A 27,041-nucleotide genomic window follows, 5' to 3' on the forward strand; every position below is an offset into this window, starting at 1 on the left:
GAAAAGAACACCAGATCTTACTCCTGATGCCGACGGTGCTCTTCTGGTTTAAATGAAATCAAAAGGGATTATGTAACTTTCTATTTTCGAGGAAAATAATGCACAGCCCAACATAAATATAAAGTGCACAAACCCACTTAGAGAGTAATCGTTCTTTGTCAGTAACCAGACTTTTGAAACTGGTGTTCTCGGGTTGCTGTCTTCTTTTGGGGATGTTCTAAAAAAGTTCTACGAAATTTATCGCAGCCTGGTTCCAGGCCTCTGCTGCTGCGCTACATACTCTGGTCCGGTAATTACTAACGAGCGCTGACCAGTAGCGGCATGACTTAGTGGGAGACACGCCATATATTTACTCTAGAAATACCCGAGAACGATTGGTTACAGATTTTTGTGGCATTTACATCGATACTATGACAAAAATACGTCACCAGATGAATCTTTATTGCACGGAAACGTTATTTGAGCAGTTTCGAGACTGCAAGGGTGAAAGGTAAACAATATATAATGTCTTATTTTCAAAACTGACATATGTAGTGATATTTATGCAAGCTCGATATTATCACTAAATCGTTGACATACAGCATAAAAACGACCACATTGATTGATGGTATCTTGTATCTTTAGCAAGTGCGATGCCGAAAAATTCGTGTCGTGACATGGTAGGTTTAGTGGGTATAATTTTGGATCTCCAAGTCACATTACTAGGGAAGATCATCAGATGTTCATGACGGGTTTTACCATCGTATATATTTACAGTCCAGTGGAAGGGAGATAAAACAACACGTGAAAAGGGGTCTTTACATAGGAGAGATTAGTGCAAAAATGAGCTATGCAGATTTTTTGAAAGTCTAAAACGAGTTATTAGGAACAGACCATGGCTTTGAGCATATTATTGTGCGATGATATTGTATTACAAAGGGCACTTTTTAGATGCCCGTTTTGAAATTAGGCTTAGCTTCATTATAAACGATAGCTGACATAACAGAATAATAAGTTTCATACTGAAACCATTATAATATGTAGCTACCAAACTGGTAAAAGGAGTCGTCTCAAAAGCAAAACCAGAACGGGTGAAGGAGACGATATTTGGGGTCGGGCTGGCGAGAGATATCATAATTCCATTGGGAATTAAAGTAGGGCGTACACGTCATGTCCCAACATATATAACAACATCCAGTCCTGTCTATGTTCAGGTGGTCATGCCACCTATATATTCTGAGACATTGCATACGATTCTTTTCTGTGGGTTTCATGTATCATACTGCTTTACATATTTCAACATAAACTTCATGAAAGAAAGACATGTAAGATTTTAACCCATAGATCAGACATACTCAACGCACGTGAAATTAACACAAAATATTTTTGAGATGACCCCTTGTGCCATGAGACAGCGCATGCATTTCATGCCAGGTGAGTCGACTTTCCGTCGTCATCCCTGTCTGAGCGACCTAATTCCCTTCTATGATCTATTGATTTCAGCAGCGATTCGTATTTTTCTTTTGTCCAATTTTACGAGTGAACATGATTTTCTGGATATACTCTTATCCAGCCCCTGAATGTCCAGTTAGGCCAAAGAGAGTTATTTGGACATATCCTATTTGCAGCTGTCTAAAGTGTAGTGAAACAGAGTAACAGCCTAAAATAGTTTTTGCGTTTTTTTAAATTTCCGACAGTACTTTAGTTGGTTAATTTGGGGACAATAAGATCAGAAATGTGTTTTTCCTCCGATGATCATCGGTTCTTATCGACAATCAACAAGCATGAGAGAATTCGGAAACATATGAGTACTTTTCTTTGAATGCCTTATAGTTTAGATAACCCGTGCACTACTATCGCTAAACAAACGAACATTGACATCATAGATCAGCAGGAGTTTTTACAGCCCATGTGCGGTTTGTCCGTGTGTGGACGGTTGAACTGTATCGGTGCGGGAGTACATTTCTACACGTCAGTAGTATGGTTGTGTTAGGTATTGAACTGTCTGACAGAGATGAACAAGTGATCTTTTAGATATCCAGTGCACTACTATAGTAATACATGCCGCCCACTTATCGTGACTTCTTTGATCAACGAGATCTGTACCAGTAGACTTTCTAATAAAGAGACTATTAAGAAGAGCAAAAAGTTATCGTAAGTTACATGTCACATATATATCAACATTGTTTAAGTCAAATGTTGTAATTGATTCCAGTCAGATTCATTTGTCTGTCTGTTGTAACTGTTTCAACAATGTGGAGAGGAATTTCTCAGTTATCTTCTTTGCCTTGAGAACATAGAGAGTATTTGTGTTACTGGTAATCGTATTTTTGCGTTGCGGATCAATGCCTTTTCACACACTTTATTCAGAGAATTGGACAGCTGAAATCACTTCTTGACCACAACAATGAAATTTGAACATAATCCATTGCAGAAGTTGTCCCATCGGCACTGGTCACAGAACTTGCATCAGCCTTTTGTTCCACATTCAACTTCTTTCCCTGAATGACGTCACTGACGGTTGCTTCCTGTTCATTGCTGCTTCGTTTGTATTTCCTGACTGCATTGCTCCTGTGGCCGGTCGTCTTTGCAATTAGCTGCTCGTCAGTTCCCGATTGGTACAATCTCGTAGCACACGTAGCACGGAGGGAATGGTTGCTGTTGAATCCCGCAAAGAAACAGTAAATTCGTTTAGCCTAGTGCATTCCAATTGAAAACAAATTGCTAATTTACACATATAACGATTTAGAGTACTAGTATAAATTATATTCTTCTAGCTTTCAGTAAGATTCAACTACATCACCAGTAATGTATAAGAGGCACACAGAGGAAGGAATGACAATGAAAGAAATCAATAGAAAGAAAGTGAAAAAAGTCCATATTTAAAGGTTTATGCGGTCCAAGTAAAAGGAGACAGGGGTCCTATTCTTGCCAGTGCCAAAACACGTCCCATATACCCCATGGGACTTCAAATACTACGAAAAGCAAGTGCTGGTCGAATATTGCATTTTAAGAAAGACTTGCTCAGCTTCAAAAGAAAGGCAAACGTGCTGATGGTCGATGTCCTTTTACTTAGACCTTTATTTGGCAAAATCCATAATGATTATATTGTACACGATAACATTTACCCAAACACTACTAGCAATAACTATATCATAATCTCACTTTGGAGAAGCAATGGGAAACAACGCACAAGACTACAACTACATAGCGGCGTGCTGGTTCAAGTCTAGACGTACATTTGCATTCATATTCTTGCTCAGACATCATGTCGTACTTTATCAGTTTACAGCACAGACACTGCGAATGAGTCGACCAGATCATATTTTATCCCCATGGCGGTGAAGACATGCCTTGGCCAGAAGATCGAACCACCTACCTTGCAATGTCCCTCTTCATTAAATAATATACACGTCAGTGTTCAGGGAGAATTGAGAGTGTTAACGACAAGTCAATTTCTCGTGACATTTCTTCATAAATGGATTTCTTTTTTAACATCAAGGTCGAGTTCAAAGTACAAAACAATTGTTTCAGGCTTACTTGTGCACAGGATAACAAATCGATCGCGATCTGATAGATAAAGATGTTCATATTTTCACACCAAAAGAACAATAATATCTATATCGAATTCGCACTAAATTGCTAACTGATGTGGACAGTAAGAAATCTTGGCATTCGGACAAAACAGAAAGATAAAGTATTTGGGTAAAAACTTGAATAACATTCTTCATTTAGTTTCCGGTCGCCTCTCGTAACATATATAGTTATCCACCAGTGTTGAGATATGTAAAAATGGGTCACTGATTACTAGTCTGGTCCGGTTCGAACACTGTGCATCACCCTACCAACCACGTGGGGGTGTTATATGGTGACCTTGATACAAGATGTCAACATAATAGGTTTTAAAACTGTGAGCCGTAGACTGATAAGGTAACTTTCTAGGGAGTGAAAGATCCAGACAAAGTAAAGTCTATGCATATATGTAAACACAGACAAAGTTTAGCGCAAATATGGTTGCGCAACAAAGGGAAAATGACCGGCCATGTTGCATGCTATTATAGGTTGACAACGTACTTCCCTCGCTTCGGTTCCAAGGATAGTTTTAATAAAACAAAATATCGCCGCCATCAAAGGAAGAAAACCGTCTCCTCGCAGGCCTGTACTCTCAGATTTAAAACCTCATGTGTAATAATTACTCGCGTATACTATATTTAATTCAACATTTTCAGCTCCATATCAGTGGCATGTCAAATCGTTCTTCGCCTCCATTACCAGGTCTACCATACAAACGGTAAACAAATCATCAAAACTAAACTCGTATATACCAAAACAGAACAAAAATCACAAACACATGGTTGGGTGAGCGATATATAATACAATCCAGTATCCTGTAGGATAAGATATGCTGACATTTGAGGACAATTAATGGAAAATTAACATTTGACGAAAATAAATTGTATATAACATTAAAAATGGTATTCAATTTGCCATTACAACCTTAACATTTTAGTCCAGTGGATACAAGTCTTTCTGTCACGTATAGGCTGATGGGGATATCTACCTTATTCACCTTAAATCATAGAATCTGAAGGCAATACCTGTTTTAAATATAACTGATATATATGTATTTATAAACCTCTGACTTTTGACTCATTTCTCGAGATGTTTCGAATTCGAGATACAGATATGCTTACAAAGAACTGGCATTCAGTGTGGAGGAAAGTTCAAGATACGACACATATCGCACCATTAAACCCGACTTTGAAACAGAGACGTACCTCCACAACCTGAAAACTAAACCTCTGAGAAACTGTCTCATTCGATTCCGATAGGTCTCAGTGAACTGGAGGTAAACAAAGGAAGGCACTACATCATCCATAAAATAAACAGTCGGTGTGAAATATGTAATAACGGAGTCGAACACGAAAACCATGTTACGTACGAGGGTTGGCTGAAAAGTTCTCAGCCTGAGTGGTTTTTCCACACCAGGTAGAGACAGGTGTTTGCCACCAATGAGGACAATCATTTAGTGAATCATAGGCACAAGAACTACAAACGTACTAATAGTTTTATCTCAACTACAGCTCTTTTGGTAAACCTACCCTCTGAAATCATCAGAAATGGACAAAACGGAATACAGGGCAGTCATCAAGTACTTGCAAAAGAAAGGGATGTCCCCAACACAGATACATGCTGACATGGTCTCCACTCTAGGGGATGATGCTCCTTCATTTTCCACAGTAAAGAAGTGGGCTGCAGAATTTAAGCGTGGCAGACAAAGCCTTAAGCTTGATGATGACCCACGCTCAGGAAGGACTTCAACAGCAACCACTCCAGAAAACATCACGCGAGTGCTCGATATGTTGATGGATGATCGACGATTGACTACTCGACATATTGCTAGTGTAGTGGGCATCTCTCATGAGAGGGTTGAGCATATTATCACCAACGAATTAGGAATGACGAAAGTTTCTGCAAGATGGGTGCCAAAGCTCTTGACAACAGAACAGAAACGTGTCAGGTTCCAGACGTCCCTTGACAATTTGCGTCGTTTTGAAGCAGATCCCGATGATTTTGTGGCACGATTTGTAACCATGGATGAGACCTGGATACATCACTTTCAACCAGAAACAAAACCACAGTCAAAACAGTGGAAGCATCCTGATTCACCAGCTCCGAAGAAAGCCAAGTCTGTTCCTTAGCTGGAAAGGTGATGGCATCAGTCTTTTGGGATTCCAGGGGTATTCTGCTCATTGATTATCTTGAAAAAGGTCAAACTATCAACGGCAGATACTATGCTGATCTACTGAACCAGTTGCGAGAAGCAATCAAAGCCAAACGACGAGGGATGATCGCTAAAGGTGTCCTCTTCCACCAAGACAATGCGCCTGTTCACAAATCGGTGGTGGCCATGTCAACAATCCGCGATTGTGGCTTTGAACTCATTGACCATCCTCCTTATTCACCTCATTTGGCTCCTTCTGACTTCCACCTGTTCCCCAAAATGAAAAAAACACGTCACAATTTAATTCTGGACTCACAAAAGTCCAGAAACTCTCAGCACTGTGGCCACTCTCTCACAAGGGATTTCGCAAAATTAAACAGGCAGTTGTTATGTATATGTGCTAAGGATGAAAAAATGAAAAAATTTTTTTTCGAAAACTCAAAATTTAAACTCGCTCGCCCATGGGCACGCCCATGGGCGAACAGTGGCCAATGGGTAGGCCCATGGGCGAAAGTGTTTCATTTCATCCAGAATAAATGTTTTGGAGGTTGTAAATGAATGAAAAAATGTTAATAAGTATCATGACACAAATTTCAGCTTGTTGTGACTTGACTCTGCTAACAGACAGCGATTTTGAAAAATCTCGCCCATGGGTGAAAAACATATTGGCCCATGGAAGACAATAATTAATTTTATTGAAACTACATGTTTTTTCCAGGCTTTGCAGTTTTTCAATAAATGAACGTGTATTTATTAGTGTCGTGACACGAAATTAAGCTTATTTTGACTTAATTCGGCTAATTAAGAGTGATGTTTCAAAACGCCTCGCCCATGGGCGAAAACCATTTGGCCCATGGGTGAGAATATTTACTTTTACTCAAAATACACCTTTTCCCATGTTTTGGAGGTTGTGAATGGATGAAAGTATGTTCATAAGTATCATGTCACAAAATTCAACTCATTTTGAATTAATTCCGTTAATTTAGAGCTATTTAACAAAATCTCACCCATGGGCGAAAAACATTAAGGCCCATGGGCGAGAATATTTCCTTTTACCCCAAACACATCTTTTCCAATATTTGGAGGATGTAAATGAATGAAAGTACATTTATGAGTATCATGACAGAAATTTCAACTCATTTTGACTTAATTCCTCTAAATGAGAGCAATTTTGAAAACTCTTGCCCATGGGAGAAAAACATTTTGGCCCATGGGCGAGAATATTTGCCTTCACTCAAAATACATCTTTTCCTGTGGTTTGGAGGTTGTAAATGAATGAGGATATATATATATGAGTATCATGGCACAAAATCCAACTCATTATGACTTAATTCGGCTAATTGAGACCGATTTTCAAAAACATCTCGCCCATGGGGGAAAAACATGGGGCCCATGAGCGAGAATATTTCCTTTTCACTCCAAATACATCTTTTCTAATGTTTTGGAGGATGTAAATGAATGAAAGTGCCATTATGAGTACCATGACACAAAATTCAACTGATTTTGACTTAATTTTTGCGAATTCAGGAAGATTTTTAAAAATATGCCAGAATAATCACTTTTACTCAAAATACATCTTTTCCTGTGTTTTGGATTTTGTAAATGAATGAGGATATATTTGTAAGTATCATGGCACAAAATTCAACTCATTTTGACTTAATTCTGCTAATTTGTAACAAGTACAAGAATCTGGATTTCCACTTAAATTTTCATAGTTTTTTTATTGTCTTGGGGGTTGTAAATTTATGAATGAAAGTGTGTTTATAAGTATCACGCCAAAAAAAATGAAATCATTCCGGTCTAAATTCGACTAAACTCTCTCGTGGACGAAAATATTTTCGCTTGCTCGTTTTCTATATTTTGCAAACATGAGGTTTAAAAATAGATGAAATTCTAATGAAAATTCAGTTTAATTTCGTGAGTTTAGTTTTATGTCGCACTCAGCAATATCCTAGCAATATGGCGGCGGTTTGTAGATAATCGAGTTTGGATCAGACAATCCAGTGATCAACAGCATGAGCATCGACCTGCACAATTGGGAACTGATGACATGTGTCGGCAAAAGTCAGCGAGCCTGACCACCTGATCCCGTTAGTCACCTCTTACGACAAGCATAGTCGCCTTTTATGGCAAGCATGGGTTGTTGAAGCCCTCTTCTACTCCAGATCTTCACGGGTCCCGAACACAGAGCTTTACTTCCAGCAACATATACAATACACTTAGAATACTAAGCCTTGAAATTCTTTTGAATTTAGGTATTCTATAAATATAACAAAATTCAACCAAATCTATGAAGTTATTTGTGAAAGCCCTAATCAAGAGTGACCAAACTCCAGTGACTATGCTGGGACCCATTAATAAACGGTGTTGTGAGATCTTTAAACTGTATTGAAATATGTCTTGTCAATTCCACTGACATTCGCCAAATGTACCTACCTAGTAGTTTTAAGTGTACCTACCCAGTTTAGCATGTTTCGTTTTAATAGTGTGGTCTCCATTTTTAGTAATTCCCATTTGCCCGTCCCGGCTTTTCTTCGTCCGAGGTTTTATGGGGTATTCTCCTATTTGTCAGACCAGAAATTATCTACAACAGGGGTAGGTCACTCGCTTGTTTTCTTTACCATTTGTACTAATTAGTATGCGCCTCCTCATGCTCCAATGCACACAGTGACCTGATTCGTCTCCATCGCAACTTAGGCTGCGTTTAACAGTACTTCAGCCAGTTTACTGTATCAGTCGAAATCTTACAATGAATGAATGAATGAATGAATGAATGAATGAAGAGCAAGAAGTATATGTGAATGAATGAAATAAATAATAAAAGAAAGAAGTACATATGTGAATGAATGAAAGAATAAATGATACACCACGGCCATCCCTTCCAAAACATGCTAAAGAACGCAAAACTATCGTTAGATCACATGTGTTAACATCAGCTTGTTATTGTCTCCCTGGTCAGACGTAACAATTGTCAGACAGGTTAAAACAATAAACTATCTGGTTGACTGCACAGCTGCCTGTTGACGTAGTATACCCACATCGCCTACTTTTCCTGCGTAACCTTCATCTACATCACCACCCTTAATATATTGAGCAGAGAGCACAGAAGGCCCTATAGCTGTAACCACTGAACCGTGGCGTCTCTCTGCTCCCAAGTTCCCAAGTGGAGGTGTCCTTCTCTACCTCTTCCATTAATCTTAAAACATCTAAGAAGCTCAACGCATGCATCTTTTCATTAAAGTGTGATGTTATATATAATCATAAGAGTATTTTTATGTATTATTCAGTTGATAAATTATTATTTTATGATATATATATATGTGTGACACGCTGGACAGGTCTAGGGCATTTTGTGTTAATTTACCATTCCCATTTTCATAATGCTTAAAAAAGACACTCATTAATCTATCACAGAGTTTTGTCATTCCTTCCCAAGTTTTCTACCTATTCCATTAATCTTTAAAACATCTAAGAAGCTCAACGCATGCATTTATTTACTCAAACGTGATGTTATGCATATCATAAGAGTATTTTTATGTGTTATTCAGTTGATAAATTATTATTTCATGATACATATATGTACAATAGTTTGCTTCGATTCTGTAACTACCCACATTATGACATTGAGACCATTCTGATTTATCGAGTAAAATACGATTGTATAGTTTTGAGTTTTAATCTTGGCATATTTTAACGGTTTGCCACTTTTGCACTCTACCTTTTTAAAGGGGGCGTGCATATTTTGGTGGTTTTTAGTATTCCATCTATTCATTTTTTGTTTTTTTACTGCTAGTGGGCCTGTTAGTCTGCTTTGATAACTGTAAATTTATTCTGACGTTTGACGAGCGGAACATGAAGTGTTGTTATCATGTATGTTATGTAATTATATTAGTGGTATGGAGTGGCATTGATCTGCATGTTTATGCTTGCCAATCCAGTCCCGATTACTTGAGGAGATTAGTTTAAACTATAGATTAACGTATCCATACTATTAATGTGTAATCATTATATCGGGCTATGAGGAATACGTAATGTAATCAAGATTGACTTTGCGTTTACTTTTCTATTTTTTAAATAAATTTTCACTATTTTTGCTACACTCGAACAGATTTACTTTGGCTTTCGTGATTGTGGTTTCTAAGTATTTTAGGAATTATGTTGTTGAGACAACTGGAACTGTTGATCTGCAGTCTTTCAAAATTCTATATATTATCCCTTTTTACCAGTTCTCAAAATGAACATATGGCTGTTTACACAAAGGTATCTTCCCGTAAAATAAGTAGAACGAAACGTGAAGCATAGCAGCTTTACTGAAGCAATAACTGATTGCCATAGCTGAAGTTGTTAAAAAGATCCTGAAAACTGTCATTTTCAACATTCACCTTGCAAGCAATTTTACCAAGAAACTAAATAACTCATTACTAATGGAAGGAGTGAACTGAAAGCCCATTTTATTAACTGAAGTCACTGATTGAACTCGCTAACATCGATTCACTTACATTCTGGTACACGTGTCTTATTTCGTTTCCTGAGGACACACATTTTACTTTTTTTAAAAGAAAATCCGTGTCTAATCCCATAAAACAACAGCGTTGTCACTACACCAAACGATTTTGACCCCGACCCAAAACAAAGGTTTAACTTACTGGACTACCTGTAAGATATCCCTTTCTTGATAACGAGTTTAACAGCTACGCCGAAATGCTGTTTACCTTATAAGAAGTTGTATATCCATAGAACTTTCGTATTTTTTCCCAAATGATCATGACCTGAACAGAGATTACTTTGTCGCAAAGACAATGGAAACTGAGCGGAACGATGACGCTTTCTGTTTCTTCCGCGTTCACTTACGTAATTTCCGCAAAGCGCCTACGACAATTTGCTCCGAAAAAGTCATGTCTCGTCCGCTGGTCTTGTTTATTGGAGTATAACAGCTGCCGCTTTCAAGTGTATTTTACTTGTCATATACAAAATTCATCCATGGATCACATTAGGTCATTAGGGGACACCAGCTTTGAAATGAACAGGTGTTCGTGAGTGTATATGGATGGAAAAGACTGATGGCGCAAGACGCGCAGCCAAATATCTCACATTCAAAGGAAATCTCGAATTGATTGTTTTATAAGGCGTCGAGCTGACAGTTTGGTTTTGGTGTTGTATATAAACCTCCTTTGCAAGAACTTTGTCAAGCATACCTGCTTTGTCCTTTTGCAAGACCTGCACATCTTAGTCTTTGAAAGACATTGCCATTTATGTGCAAGTGCTCTGGAAAACCTTGTCCGGCACGATATTTTAGTTATTGTGTGCATGCTGCATTTCAATTTTGGAAATGTGCTTAAAACATATTTTGATTCTCAAAGAATGTGGTTCGTTTAGCAAGCAAAATATTGCTTTGATTAACACTTCACCAGTACTATACAATATTACAGAATACACAAAACCGGATACACAAAACGGCATTGTGATTAGGGGTATATGGGGTTATAGGCGTCCCTTTTTATCCACCGAGACAAGTCCTACACGCCCTGGTGGGGTGTGGATTCGGGGAGGGGGTAACGGAGGAGATGGCCAAGTCACACGTACTCCATACGCTATCATGGTCTTCCTTACTGCTTGAAGATCGACCTTTTCTCACTGTGGTCTATGATGACTTCGTTGAACGGAAAAGAACTTATTCAATGTGAAAGCTTGATTTTTAATTTTTTAACAGGAAACTAATTAACTTGTCAAAAACCTTCTCACAAATGTTCAGTGTTTCTACAAAGAGCTAGACAGACACATCAAACCATAATTCTATTTTTCATGTTTACTTATATGATAGATGTATTTGATGTAATGATATGTATGCATATGTTATTATATGATAGTTCATATGGATGATGACACATGCTTCATTTATATTTTGTATTATATGCTGTATGGGTGAGGTACTGTAAAGCTTGTTCACCAGTCCCAATCAGAATTACAAAACACACAAAAATACAACAACATGGAAATGTGTGGAGAAAATAGAGACATATGGAGAACAGCAATGTCATAACTGAACAGAAATCATTCCCTCCATTTATGTAGGCCGTGTGGGATTAGTTAAACAAAGAAATCTAGTCGACCATGCCTCCTAATCCTCTTACTCCTTAAACAAACGACTTGCCTGGGCTGTCTAAAATTGAACTGAAATTTTTGTAAATTCGATGTTTCGGGTATTTCGTAAGGAGGTAATCAGGTGTCAACACTATGGCATTCGACGTTCCGGACATGAAGGAATACCAGATACGTTATAAAGTACAGTAATGTGGTCACTATGAGCGAGGCAGACAGTCTGATGAGCACAGCTCATTACGGAAATCTCTTGTCTTTGGAGCTGCTCGTTGAGACGCTGAAGCCTTCTGTCAAGTTCTTCTTTATTCTTTATTGTGGCCACTGTGTCACAATATGCAGTTTACATTGCTCACAGACCCTCGATTCACGATGACGCCAACTTTCTCGACTACTGTTCGTGCGACGACTATCATTCAGGAATTAGTGTTTTAGCTCGTTAATTAGCGTAGAGACGAGTCTTCTGCTATTCTCGGGCATTCTCGGGCACAAGTTCTCCAAGGTAGTCGACGCTCCGGGTGTCATTAGAACAGTGTTGAGCACTGTCACACTCCACTGCTTTTCGACAGTCCTGTTGTGTATTTGATAAAACAATCGACAATCCGGGTGTGAACCAAAAGAGCATACCACCATTCTCATCGGTGGATAAAATGGGATGAAGAAAACCCGCATACTCTTCATCACATTGCTACACCGTATTTACCATAACGAATGTTTAAATATCACTTTATGTAAATAGAGCATCAAAACAAGCTGAAACCATGTATTATATTAACATGGTACTAACTATAGTCGATTCGAACTACCGCTTTACAGTTCACTGACTGGATGCAGGCTTTTCCCACGTGGCGGGGTAAAACTTAATGATCTATTCTCCCTCGCAAGGCCACGTGAACCAATCAGAAATAGACATTCTTAAATGGGGTAGGAGAAATGTGCCCTGTACGTTCTTATGAACCTTGATCTTTCAGGTACATTTCATCAGTTGTGTACAAATAATGGTCTAGAATAATGTTTCAAACACTTTAATACGTATTGATGCAGGGGCTCCATATATGTTCTTGTTTACGTCCCGCTCAAACGTCAGAATAAATGTACAGGTATCAAAGCAGACTCACTCGCTGGGCCACTTGCAATAAAAAACCCAAACAAAGCAAAAACAGGTAAATCAGTTAATTTAAACAAATAGATGGAATACTAAAAAACACCTAAATATTAGTATGCACGCCCCATTTAAAAAGATAGAGCGCTAAAGTGGCAAGATTCAAACTCAAAACTATTCAATCGTGTTTTACTCGATAAATCAAAATGGTCTCATTGTCATAATGTGGGTAGTTACAGAATCAAAGCAAAATATTTTACATGTTTATGTACGATTTACTTAGCAAAGCCAGAAAAATCCCCGACAAACACGGCCGCTTCTCCTCAATACGTGGGTTTGTGAGAGTGAGGGTACTCCCTACAAGGCTCACTCCCATTAGTTAACAAGGCGTCCTCCCATTTTATGTATTTTTTACTCGATAGGTACGGAAAATTAATTAGGCGATGTGGGTATGTCATGACTGGTTGATTTCTCAGGATTAGGTGAATTGGGTATGGCAGAGTCGATATACTATGATCATAGGGGATTTAGCAACCATGTTGGAGTGAAGGAATGACAAAACTCTGTGATAGATTAATGAGTGTCTTTTTTAAGCATTATGAAAATGGGAATGGTAAATTAACACAAAATGCCCTAGACCTGTCCAGCGTGTCATACATATATATATATATATATCATAAAATAATAATTTATCAACTGAATAATACATAAAAATACTCTTATGATTATATATAACATCACACTTTAATGAAAAGATGCATGCGTTGAGCTTCTTAGATGTTTTAAGATTAATGGAAGAGGTAGAGAAGGACACCTCCACTTGGGAACTTGGGAGCAGAGAGACGCCACGGTTCAGTGGTTACAGCTATAGGGCCTTCTGTGCTCTCTGCTCAATATATTAAGGGTGGTGATGTAGATGAAGGTTACGCAGGAAAAGTAGGCGATGTGGGTATACTACGTCAACAGGCAGCTGTGCAGTCAACCAGATAGTTTGTTGTTTTAACCTGTCTGACAATTGTTACGTCTGACCAGGGAGACAATAACAAGCTGATGTTAACACATGTGATCTAACGATAGTTTTGCGTTCTTTAGCATGTTTTGGAAGGGATGGCCGTGGTGTATCATTTATTCTTTCATTCATTCACATATGTACTTCTTTCTTTTATTATATCTTTCTCATTCATTCACATATGCACTTCTTTCTTTTATCATTTATTTCATTCATTCACATATACTTCTTGCTCTTCATTCATTCATTCATTCATTGTAAGATTTCGACTGATACAGTAAACTGGCTGAAGTACTGTTAAACGCAGCCTAAGTTGCGATGGAGACGAATCAGGTCACTGTGTGCATTGGAGCATGAGGAGGCGCATACTAATTAGTACAAATGGTAAAGAAAACAAGCGAGTGACCTACCCCTGTTGTAGATAATTTCTGGTCTGACAAATAGGAGAATACCCCATAAAACCTCGGACGAAGAAAGGCCGGGACGGGCAAATGGGAATTACTAAAAATGGAGACCACACTATTAAAACGAAACATGCTAAACTGGGTAGGTACACTTAAAACTACTAGGTAGGTACATTTGGTGAATGTCAGTGGAATTGGCAAGACATATTTCAATACAGTTTAAAGATCTCACAACACCGTTTATTAATGTGTCCCAGCATAGTCACTGGAGTTTGGTCACTCTTGATTAGGGCTTTCACAAATAACTTCAACTTCATAGATATAGGTTGAATTTTGTTATATTTATAGAATACCTAAATTCAAAAGAATCTCAAGGCTTAGTATTCTAAGTGTACTGTATATGTTGCTGGAAAGGCTTCAACAACCCATGCTTGCCACAAAAGGCGACTATGCGTGTCGTAAGAGGCGACTAACGGGATCGGGTGGTCAGACTCGCTGACTTGGTTGACACATGTCATCAGTTCCCAATTGTGCAGGTCGATGCTCATGCTGTTGATCACTGGATTGTCTGATCCAAACTCGATTATCTACAAACCGCCGCCATTTTGCTGGGATATTACTGAGTGCGACATAAAACTAAACTCACGAAATTAAACTGAATTTTCATTAGAATTTCATCTATTTTTAAGCCATATGTTTGCAAAATAAAGAAAACAAGCAAACGAAAATATTTTCGTCCACGAGAGAGATTAGTCGAATTTAGACCGGAATTATTTCATTTTTTTTTGGCGTGATAATTATAAACACACTTCCATTCATATATTTACAACCCCCAAGACAATAAAAAAAACTATGAAAATTTAAGTAGAAGTCCAGATTCTTGTACTTGTTACAAATTAGCAGAATTAAGTCAAAATGAGTTGGATTTTGTGCCATGATACATATAAATATATCCTCATTCATTTACAAAATCCAAAAACACAGGAAAAGATGTATTTTGAGTAAAAGTGATTATTCTGGCATATTTTTAAAAATCTTCCTGAATTCGCAAAAATTAAGTCAAAATCAGTTGAATTTTGTGTCATGATACTCATAATGGCACTTTCATTCATTTACATCCTCCAAAACATTAGAAAAGATGTATTTGGAGTGAAAAGGAAATATTCTCGCTCATGGGCCCCATGTTTTTCCCCCATGGGCGAGATGTTTTTGAAAATCGGTCTCAATTAGCCGAATTAAGTCATAATGAGTTGGATTTTGTGCCATGATACTCATATATATATATCCTCATTCATTTACAACCTCCAAACCACAGGAAAAGATGTATTTTGAGTGAAGGCAAATATTCTCGCCCATGGGCCAAAATGTTTTTCTCCCATGGGCAAGAGTTTTCAAAATTGCTCTCATTTAGAGGAATTAAGTCAAAATGAGTTGAAATTTCTGTCATGATACTCATAAATGTACTTTCATTTATTTACATCCTCCAAATATTGGAAAAGATGTGTTTGGGGTAAAAGGAAATATTCTCGCCCATGGGCCTTAATGTTTTTCGCCCATGGGTGAGATTTTGTTAAATAGCTCTAAATTAACGGAATTAATTCAAAATGAGTTGAATTTTGTGACATGATACTTATGAACATACTTTCATCCATTCACAACCTCCAAAACATGGGAAAAGGTGTATTTTGAGTAAAAGTAAATATTCTCACCCATGGGCCAAATGGTTTTCGCCCATGGGCGAGGCGTTTTGAAAAATCACTCTTAATTAGCCGAATTAAGTCAAAATAAGCTTAATTTCGTGTCACGACACTAATAAATACACGTTCATTTATTGAAAAACTACAAAGCCTGGAAAAAAAACATGTAGTTTCAATGAAATTAATTATTCTCTTCCATGGGCCAATATGTTTTTCACCCATGGGCGAGATTTTTCAAAATCGCTGTCAGTTGTCAGTCAAGTGACAACAAGCTGAAATTTGTGTCATGATCCTTATTAACATTTTTTCATTCATTTACAACCTCCAAAACATTTATTCTGGATGAAATGAAACACTTTCGCCCATGGGCCTACCCATTGGCCACTGTTCGCCCATGGGCGTGCCCATGGGCGTGCCCATGGGCGAGCGAGTTTAAATTTTGAGTTTTCGAAAATTTTTTTTTTCATTTTTTCATCCTTAGCACATATACATAACAACTGCCTGTTTAATTTTGCGAAATCCCTTGTGAGAGAGTGGCCACAGTGCTGAGAGTTTCTGGACTTTTGTGAGTCCAGAATTAAATTGTGACGTGTTAAAAGGAACTCGCCGGTCGCCATTTTGCAAGTAATGATTCATTTCATTTCCGCTGTGACTGATTTTTTTTAGGGTAGCTGAAGAAGATTTCTTCCTGACCGGGATTCGGGCCTTGCAGCATCGCTGGCAAAAGTGTGTGAACTTGGAAGGGGACTATGTAGAAAAATAAATTTCAAATGTGGACTTTGTAACTTTTTTTCACAGTGAGGCTTAGAACTTTTCAGCCAACCCACGTAGACTGCGTCTAAACAAAACGACAGCCAGGTTGACCGACGTCCAAACGGAGCTTGAACGAGGCTAGCGCGCATGCGCTTGTCTCACATGAATACAAGGGACGCGTATCTTTGCCCAGTCTATGATGAACTACATCTACATCTAATTTTATACCCACACTTAAGTTTTAAACATTGTTATCTTGCAGAAATCCTACTACCAGATTTCATATTGCGTTATATATACACCATGCTTTGATATTACGCCAAACCTTGTTTTGTTAATTGAATTATATTTCTGTTCAACCCATGCATATTCCTATACTGACATATACATGTAACTCTTTTGTATATTGGCCTATGGCCTATTATGCAATAAAGCTTTGATGATTGATGATGACTGCTCTTATAGATCACTATTGTGTGGCAGTTCGTCCTGGAAGTGCCGATGTGGACATGGCCACCCCATATAGTTGATACTCTGTTTTATCATTTCTGTGTTCTGTTGAAAAAACTTTGACGAACTATGTCTTCTGTGCTTATCAACTCATGGATGAACTATGCCTCCTGTGGGTACTCTTCAGGAACTACGATGTTCCCACGTCCATTGTAGGGATGTGGAAACACCACCTGTGTGCACTCAACCATTAGTTCATGTGTCTAACAACTGGGAGGACACCTCCCCATTGGATCCTCGTGTTAGTAACTGTGATGAATGTTTCGGAGTCTTGATTTTTTCCTACTTGATCCTGACATCAATACTGACACCTTGCTAGGGTGTTTCAGGTCACCCAATAACCCCTTTTCTCTAATTCTACAATCAACACAAAATGAACAAGTGAACTAAATATGATCATTTCAAGACGGACACAATCTTTTCTTAACCTACGAAACCATAAGGACCATTTTGGAATCTCACGAATTGGCATATTAGCTTCATAAAACAAGGAGGAATGCTTAACTGAAATCACAGAAATGTACCTACCGTTTCTACAACCCGCACTTATCCCTCATGCTGTCATCTGTGGACCCTGCTCCTATGGACCTCACTGAATTTGACCTGTGAAGATAACGGATAGAACAGGTCTTCAACAACCCATGCTTGCCACAAAAGGCGGCTATGCTTGTTGTTAGAGGTGACTAACGGGATCGGGTGGTCAAATTCACTGACTTGGTTGACACGTGTCATCGGATTCCAATTGCGCAGATCGCTGCTCATGCTGGGTTGTTTGTTCCAGTCACGAGTAGTTAGCTGGAATATTCCTGACTGTGGCGTAAACCTGCACTCACTCACTCAATCCGTCACCTCTCTAGAAGCACCTCTTTCATGATTTATGACCCAGCCATAGGTCATATCATGCAATATCATGCAAGACACTACGAGAAATGTTTACGGCTTTGTGTTCCGCACTCAAACTATCTGCTCCAATACAGGAATTCTCCAGACAATACCAAACACAACACGAACGATTTTAGGGTTGTTTAGTTAAAGTGAATCTCTTCACAGATAGCGTTTAAACCACTCCCACCGAGGCGGGCTATTCATTCATCACAACCTGTGGAATGGCTGGGAATCCCCGTCTCAGTTTAGGGAATTACCTCCTTTCTCACTTTTGTCATTTTGTACAAAACCGTGCATATTCATCGTCCCAACAAGTTTGTCTATGAAAAAAGAAACAGACCGTACTCACCCATTTTTCTTTGGGCTGAATTAGTATTACAAACTGGATTTGTAACCAACTGAAAAAGCACCTAGTCTGCTCTTTGTAGCTTAAGTATTTTTGCTTGAATTTGGGACCATTGCTATGTTACAATGCAGGTGAAAGATGGCCTTCTTCTAACCTGGCCCTCCAGGTCCCCTGTACTGAGTTTGGCTTATGACCTATATGGACATGCACAGATAGCACTCACCTCATTTTTCTGTTGCAGTGCAGGTGAAAGATAGACACTGAACCTCCCTCTAACCTGACCCTCCAGGTCCTCCTGTACTTAGCTTGTTTGTCTAATGACCTTATGGACATGCGCAGATACAACTTACCTTGCTGCTCTGTTGCAGGTGAAAAAAGACTACTACACCTCCTCACCTGTAATGCAATGAGTGCAGCGGTACAATTTCTTAAAAATCATTTCTTCACCGATCACGTTCATATTTAAGATATTGATTAATCATAACATTTAAAAAAAATATACGATTGCAAACGTCTACATTTTTATCAAGACAGTTGAAATTGGTGTGTCGGGGTGTGCCATTTTTTACATTCCGCCCTTCAGCTCTTCATGCCAGCGGACGAACAACTGTTGGTGTTGCTGCTCAGAGAGAAGGACCAGTGTCTTATCCCGCGAAGTGATCGTCTCCGCATGGAGTGTGTGGTGCAAACTGTTGTGATGTTACTGCTCTTCCTTCTACAGGTCAACGTGTGGCATCAGTTCATGTAACTGTGTGATCCTAGGTTGTCTCCACACATTTACAGATGGCATTTACAGCAGCAGTGAACGAGGGCCCGGTCCCTGGTGAGTTTGTGGATCAGGATGTGGTTTAGCGGACTGTCAGGGTATACATTACAGCGAAGGTTAGTTTCCTGAGGGATTTCATCACTTATAGGAGAGGCCACGGTGACGTCAGTGTTTTGATCACGTGACGCGCCCGAGTACTTCCGGTAGGCAGAAGTTAAACATAAACACGAGAGAACCACACAAGCTGCATACATTTGATCGTTGACTTGTCATGCGTAACAACTCCTCCCGATCTGGTTTTCTTTTTTCTTTTGGTGTTGTATAATGAGACAGGTACACAACCTTTATTTTTCTAAAATATTTGTGGAAAGTATCTAATTGACAATATCCAGATTTCATACTTCAATGAAAGCAAGAATGTAATGCAAAAACTCCCAAGTGTTTGTCTCGCATTTCTTTCAAACAATACAAATTTTAAACAAATAATCCCTCACATACTGTTTCTTTGCTTACATATTGTCAGTGACATAATCAGGAAAGGTGAGTAATCTGCCTCACCTGCCAGTCATACATGTTACATAAACACCACCCCAAACCTTCCTTGTCAACTATAACAACACATGCATCTAAATGGCATTGAGTTACCATTTTATCACAGCTTTTCCTTCTTATGAAAACAGATAAAGAAGTAGCATTGATCTAAGCTAAATCTTTAAATGGCATTGAGTTACCATGTCATCACATTAATTCCTACTTATAAAAAACACATACAAAAGCAGCCTTGATCTAGGCTAATCTCACCAACAGGGTGGTTTCAAAACTTTCCAGACACACTTGTAGTAGGCATCAGCAATATATTCTTTATTCCTAACAATTCAATATGTAAGTTAAACAGTCATCTCACAAACATAATTTTCTCGTAGCAGATATCCAGCAAGCACAGAGGTATTTTGTCATCGACATTGTGGTACTGTGTCGGAAAAACGTGTCCACTTTCCACATATTCATATGCTTTCAGTTACTTGAGGGTCTCACAGATTCGAGGGTGAACTGACCTGGGGTGTCTATCAGATAGAAATAAAATGTTAAGTACATAATCCGACCATTGTTTGCCTTTCATGCTACACCGGTTCCCATCGTTATCATCAACCATTGTGGCTTTCTGCCTACCCATGTCTGAGTGAGCGTGGTTTGTGACGTCACTTCCGTAAACATATGGACACCGCTATATGAAGGATGCGGTACCACAGTTCAACTTGGCCTCATGTCAAGCAGTTTGGAAAACGGAGAAGTATGGTCAGATTTTTATTACCATGAAGGACGTGCAGAGTGCCAAGAATCTGTTGGATTTATAGTGTGTTCAGGTGGAGAATGGCAAGGTCTGTTTCTATAGTTATGGGAAGTTCATTGTGTCTCTATGGATCCATTGGCTTCATGCAACTATCAAGACATCATTTGTGACTCAGTACTTCTCGAGGTATGGGAAGGTTCTGGATGGATTCAGGGAGTACGAGAAGGTGGATGGTGTACAGATATACACTGGAGTACGGATAGTCAAGATGGAATTATCTGAAGATCAGAAAGACAGGATTCCTCACATCGTGAGATTTGGTGATAGACAGAGCATGATGATAACGGCACGAGGACGCTTACCAATTTGTTTTAAATGTCATTAAGCATGGTCATGTGAGGGTTAAGTGCCCTAGTGCAGAGGTGGATGTAAATAGTAAGGTGTCAGCTACTGTGCAGGAACAGACTGCAATACAGAAAGAAGTTCAGGATGAAGTGACACAAGATGTCAGTAACTCAAAAGTTCATGGAACAGAGACGGAGACAGAGGATATAGAGGAGACACAGAAAAGGAAGAAGATGAGTAACAAGGGTGGACGAAGAAAGAAGAAAGGGAAGAAGGAGACTATTTCTGAGGAGGGTGTGTCTCAGCCCAGTTGGGCTGAACTCACGTCCCAGTCGGATGCTGCCCTTGCAACGATGGATATGCCAGTGGAGTCTGAGAAATTCTGGGATTTTAAGCTAATATTGTCAAAGGTAAAAGGAACAGGAAAGGTTGAAATAGACTATGATGACGCATGTTTTGATACATTTGCTGCAGACTTTCCGGAAAAGGATCCAGAGGCAGTGTATTCTGAAGCTCAGGATGGTTTACTGAGGAATGTGAATGCTTACAAGTTAAAGTTCCAACAACTCTTACCAGGGAGAGACTTTACAGATTTTTCTTTTAAGCTGGGGAAACCTGTTGTGCTGGACGGTGGTACATCTGAGCCAATTGGATTAGTAAAATCTTGAACTTTTCTTCTTTTTCCCTCTTTAGTCTCTTTCTATGTTAAGCGCTGCAGGGTCACAAACTGCGATAAATTTAGGCCGGCCCTGCAGTAACAGCGCTCTCCGCGTTTGTTCAAAATTAAATTTTAGGCCAATAAATTTTATCAAAAAGAAAAAAAAGACAGTCACTCTATTAGGTACAATTTCCTAATCTGATGTAAAGTATAGTAAAGTGAAGCAAAAAATCCATAACAGCATTTAACCAAACTGGTTAACTGATATCTGACTGAAGAACTGTTGATGTTACAGGATTTGTATCAGATGTATTCTCAAAACACCAGGGTTATCATGCTCAAAATAATCAGTGCACAGCAAATGTATACTCTAATACTGGCTTCAAGCCATAAAAACTACAGTTCTCATGACAGGTTTCATAGGTCAAAATCACCCTTAATTCAACAGTTCACAAATACTGGAATGTTCATCTGTCTTCTAAGTTATTTCCAAATATGTATGCCAATTTATTAACTTACTAATTATAATATGTATTTTTGTATATTCATTTTAGGAATATAAAGTACCAATTTCATTGTCTTGACCTGTAAATGTGAGTGTATTTTTGTATATTGATCATTTGATGAACCACGTTTATTATAATCATAAACATTTCTGAACGATACCAGCATTACGTTAACTGTTTCATGCTTGTTTTATAGAGGTTAAATATCAGAATGCCAAAGTCTAGCTGTCATTAACATCATTCATATCGACCTAAGTACTTTACCTTGTAATTTCACAAGGCCATCGAAAAATGTACCCGCTAAACCTACCCTGACGCGATGGATGACACGGGACTTAAAGAACGATATTTTCGTCCTCAAATTTGCTAAAATGAAGATGGTAACTATTTTCAGTGTGGTCGTTCAGATCCCTGGTTTATGTGTACGATTTCGTGGCAATATTTCGACGAAGTCACAGGGCACCTGTCAGTGGTGACACTAGGAAGTGTGTAAGTGTTGACAACTGCAGTCCAGCGTAGATCAGCTGAGAGGGAGGTTTTATTTTACCCAACCAACTGCCTACGGAAGACCGACGTGAATACCCTATGCTTTCGTCACTCGCACTAGTTTTCAAACCAGCTTAAACGTACGGCTGAGGTGGCATGGTAGAGTACACGGTGTTTTAAAGTAATATTTTACCAAAACGAACAAGAAGCCAGAGTAAGTTGCATTTTACTTATATCTTAACATTGTATAAAATATCTTTTCCAACTGTTGTCATTGTGTATTATTATCTTAGTGCTGTTAATTGTATTTGTAATGTGGATTAACCCGTTTATTTTCTACATACGTATGTGAAATATCAGAGTAAATTTCATCTTCAGAAGAGTTGCCAAATGTTGCGTTTGACGGCCCCCGAAGGAGAGCTGGGGAATACTCCTGCATATAAACTTGTTTAAGAGACAACGCGAGTCACTCGGTTGAGAATGTAATAGACCCAGCTACCCTACCTATAAAACAAGGGCCCCTTCATGTTAACAGGAATAGGTAATCGAGTGTGGACCAGACAACACAGAAAATCCCAACGATGTAGATGCGTAATTTAGTTCTTATTCATACATCTAGAAAATATGTGTGAAATTACTGAAATTTGCTTTACTCCCAATTCAGGGATGCGGACCGACAACCTCTGAGTCAGTGAATAAATCAGTAATGATTACACTGTAAAGTAAGTAAAGACAGTAAAGTCAGTAAAGTACAGATTCTTCAACATTTTGGGCAAAGATTGAGTCCCTTCAGGTATGCGGACCGACAAGCTCTGAGTCAGTGAATAAATCGAAATTAATGATATGTAGCGAGTGAAAACCCGTTCAGATTCATAAGAAATCTTTGGTAAAAGCAGAGCCATTTGCAGCCTGGGTCTCTGGGTCTGTTGCGCCTGCGCTTAAGATCCGACAGTGACCCTGTGAACCAGTGAGACATTTGCCCAACTGTGGCCATATCATGAGTATAACAGTAACTTAAATGAACACCAAAGTCAGTGTGATTCACATCTCACTTTAATGTCTACAACCTTGAACCTATTGTGTACTCATTACTGTTTTAATGTCAGTCTTCATGTTGTAGTTGTGCTACCAACGTGTATTAGCAAACGTGTATTAGCAAAAATGAATTTGTGTATTAATCCAGCGCAGTAGGATAATCAGTCTCTCAGATCAAATTTCGCCTTTGTGCAAGATACTAAAGGTTCGCTTCGTTGGCGTATGAAGATATATCTCGAGTATTTGATCATTTATGTATTTGCTAATAATTTTGAAAAGTTTCTAAACACTTGACTGTGGCCGCGTAGGTTAAGAAATCATGAATAAGTGTGTGATGGTGAACGTCAGCATCACAAGTAAATGACCTTAGTAGCAGACCCAACTACCCAACTTAAAACCTTGTTGTCCTCACACGGCAGGGGACTGAACTGTGTGTACATGTATGAGAATGTTCCCCAAAATGGCATCATTAAATGTGAATATATCGGCTGAACCATTTGTGTTTTGGATCTACCCCAAAGTTTATAAAATAAGGCCAACGACAATCCTGAAGTCGTTGGAATGTGCCACCGTAAACTATTAGTCAACACGATGCGTTCGTAAAGAGCATTAGACTGATATATAAGAGACATTTAAGTATGTGACATATGTATCAAGACATTGTGTGACGAAGGCTGTTTTGATAGAGCAATTTAGGCAGGCAAGGGTTACCTCCCATTACTGCTTGTTTGCCCAAGTTACTTCAGACTAGAGGCGGCTTTGCGGAGTTTCTAAGGAAGTAAACATGTTTCAGCGTACCCCTCTTTTATTTGCAATCTACGATGAATAAGCTTAAAAAAAGACTAAACCTACATTTCTGAGAATTATATACAGGGGTTCGCTGTCACAGTTACCTTTTCGTTTAGCAGTTGTCTTTCAAAAACTTGCACAACCATCGATGACTCTTTGTTTCATTACATTTACGTTATAATGGCAAATCAAATACATTTTTATCGTGTTATGCACAATTTATATCCTTCAAATGCTGATTTAAATTTTCCTGTATAAAATGTTGGAGTATCGTGTGTTTTCTTACCTACGTCAGTGTCCCAGGGAGTCTCGCAAATGGGAGTTCTCACAAATAGGAGAAATCCCTCTGCAAAACTTCTATCCGCTGCTGCGAACTTTGAAAGATTGCACCGATTTATCGCATAAAATATCATTTTTTAACTTCGTTGTATGACATGATATCATATGAGCTGTGAAAATGTCAACAAATGGATATTTCCTTACTCCACTAGCCCGTTTAACCTGACATATATGGCGAGATTTGTACATAAATGATGTCAGTATGTTATCATGTCTATTTCGGCAACCTTTCACTGGTTTTCTTTCTTCGTGGATTCCCTTAATCAGTTCCAAACATTCGGTGGTGGTTTTACCATGATAACACAATGCACAACATACTATCTTATTCATGTAGAACATTGTCGGCATTGTACTCGTTCCATTAGTATCCGTTCTGTTTAGCTTTACTTTCAAGCATGTCCTTTGTCTCCGTATGGTCTATGGTACTGTCATCATGCTTTTGATAAACAAAAATAATAATAATAATAAAAATAATAACACATATTCAATTTATGTTAGATATTTTTGCTTTGGCAGAATAATTGTGCGGGTTAATGGAGTCTTTGAGAGAAGCTTTCCAGCTTATACTATAACGAGTACCGGCCATTTAAGCAATATGGCGGAAGGCTGAAATTTGTCCCTGCCGCAGCAAATGTTTCTAATTACTAGTTAATACAGCAGTCAAAACGTAATTTCCATAACAGTGTACAGTAATTACTGACAAGAAAACAAAGGGCGCATGATACACTATGGTCCCTACTCTCACAACCAGGATAGTATCCTACCTCCATTACACCGAGGACATTTCCGGGTACTCCACTGATTTTGAACTACACACAATTACAGAGGGTATATCCAAGACATTAGGGTATAATCCATGAAACGTGAAACAATCTTGACTTGGTCACTCCCCGTCCAATACACTGACCAGAAACAAAAATTCACAGAACAGAACAGGGTGTGTTGACGACGCCTAATATGGGTCAGGGTTCTGTCTGGCTGGTTACAGCATATTACACTACAAGGGACACAACTCTGTGGAGAGAGAGAGAGAAAGTGTGTGTGTGTGTGTGTGTGTGTGTGTGTGTGTGTGTGTGTGTGTGTGTGAGAGAGAGAGAGAGAGAGAGAGAGAGAGGCCTTGGTGGACGATTCACAGTATGAAGCATCTCCCAAACTGTGTCCGATCCCTATTTAGGATGAATGTGCCATATGTCTGTCAATGACAATGATAGAGAGAGGCGCCTTGGAGGACATCTTTCCCCAAATGTGTCTCCAATCATGATCCTTGTTAAAGCCAAAATCCACAATAAGTAAGTAAAACAAAAAAAAGCCATTGCCTCTCTGCGATTTACTCATTTTCCCATTTATTTTGACGCGTGTGTACAAGCTTCGTTTTCTGAATCGAAAATCTGCGTTTCTCCCTACCATATACATTGTGTGAGATGAATTATCTGTTGCGTGGTTTACGATGTACAGTACAACAATGGCACCAGCGTCGTCTCTACATCAGACTGCAGTGTGTACACAAGAATGATCGTGATCGGAATTCCGGTGTGCTCCGTACAGTATTGTAAATCTTTGAATTATCTGTTGAGTTGTTTAAGAATAGTAGCTTGTAAATCTCGGTCAAACGTGTGATCTTATTTCCAGTGCAACTATGACATCAGCTTCGTCTGACCATCAAGCAGTGCAGTGTACACAACAGAGCGTGATGAATGGTCGGAATAACCGGTGTATGCCACCAACACCCATGCCGGCTCTGCCCAACAACACCAGCAGCCCTCGTCAAGGCAGGAAAGGGGGAGACCAGTGCGACTGTCTGTGCTGGCAGAAGGCTCCCAGGTTACACAACACTAAACGTTTTACCATAGACGTCTATAGCAACATTATATTTGTTTTAAAAATCCCCCAGGCTGTGAACAGCCATTCCATGTGCACACGAGTACATTCAGGCCTTTATACTACAATAAAACACAATTTCTGGTCAAATCATCCGACTCATTTTCCATTCACAGGAAGCGGAACACATCAAACCCAATTTTGAACAAGATGTCACCTACTTGAAAATATCTTTCCATACATAAGCATAAGTCATGGTGATAAAATTGACAGCACTAGATACTTAAAATTGTGTTCAGTTCCAATTACTGGACATCTTACACTATGTCATCCAATCACAGCTGTCACAAGTCTCTGTCTCTCACTAAGTTGTTTATATACGGTGCACGCCCATGCAGGGAGCATGTGATTAAAACCTAGCGTAGTGGAATCCACAAACAGATGACCATTGTGTCGCAAGGTGCGTGTCGAAACTAACATGTAGAAAGGTTGTATATAACAT

General features: G+C 38.9%; 1 protein-coding gene and 1 long non-coding RNA gene across 3 annotated transcripts in view; both read right to left on the reverse strand.

Annotated features, from left to right (window-relative positions):
- Positions 1-27,041, reverse strand: part of LOC137290727 (thiopurine S-methyltransferase-like) — a 112,297-nt gene that overhangs the window by 63,354 nt on the left and 21,902 nt on the right. The window lies entirely within an intron of this gene.
- LOC137290731 (uncharacterized) lies at positions 425-25,722 on the reverse strand. 2 transcript variants are annotated; one of them, XR_010957230.1, is made up of 3 exons: positions 25,486-25,722; positions 17,804-17,878; positions 425-2,637 (listed from the first exon to the last, which is right to left on the reverse strand). It is a non-coding gene; the product is annotated as an uncharacterized lncRNA (long non-coding RNA). The 2 variants fall into 2 exon arrangements; XR_010957229.1 differs by lacking the exon at positions 25,486-25,722 and adding an exon at positions 18,857-18,904 and having other exon boundaries at positions 2,557-2,637.

This window comes from Haliotis asinina, chromosome 7 (assembly GCF_037392515.1).
Source record: "Haliotis asinina isolate JCU_RB_2024 chromosome 7, JCU_Hal_asi_v2, whole genome shotgun sequence".
Classification (NCBI taxonomy): domain Eukaryota; kingdom Metazoa; phylum Mollusca; class Gastropoda; order Lepetellida; family Haliotidae; genus Haliotis; species Haliotis asinina.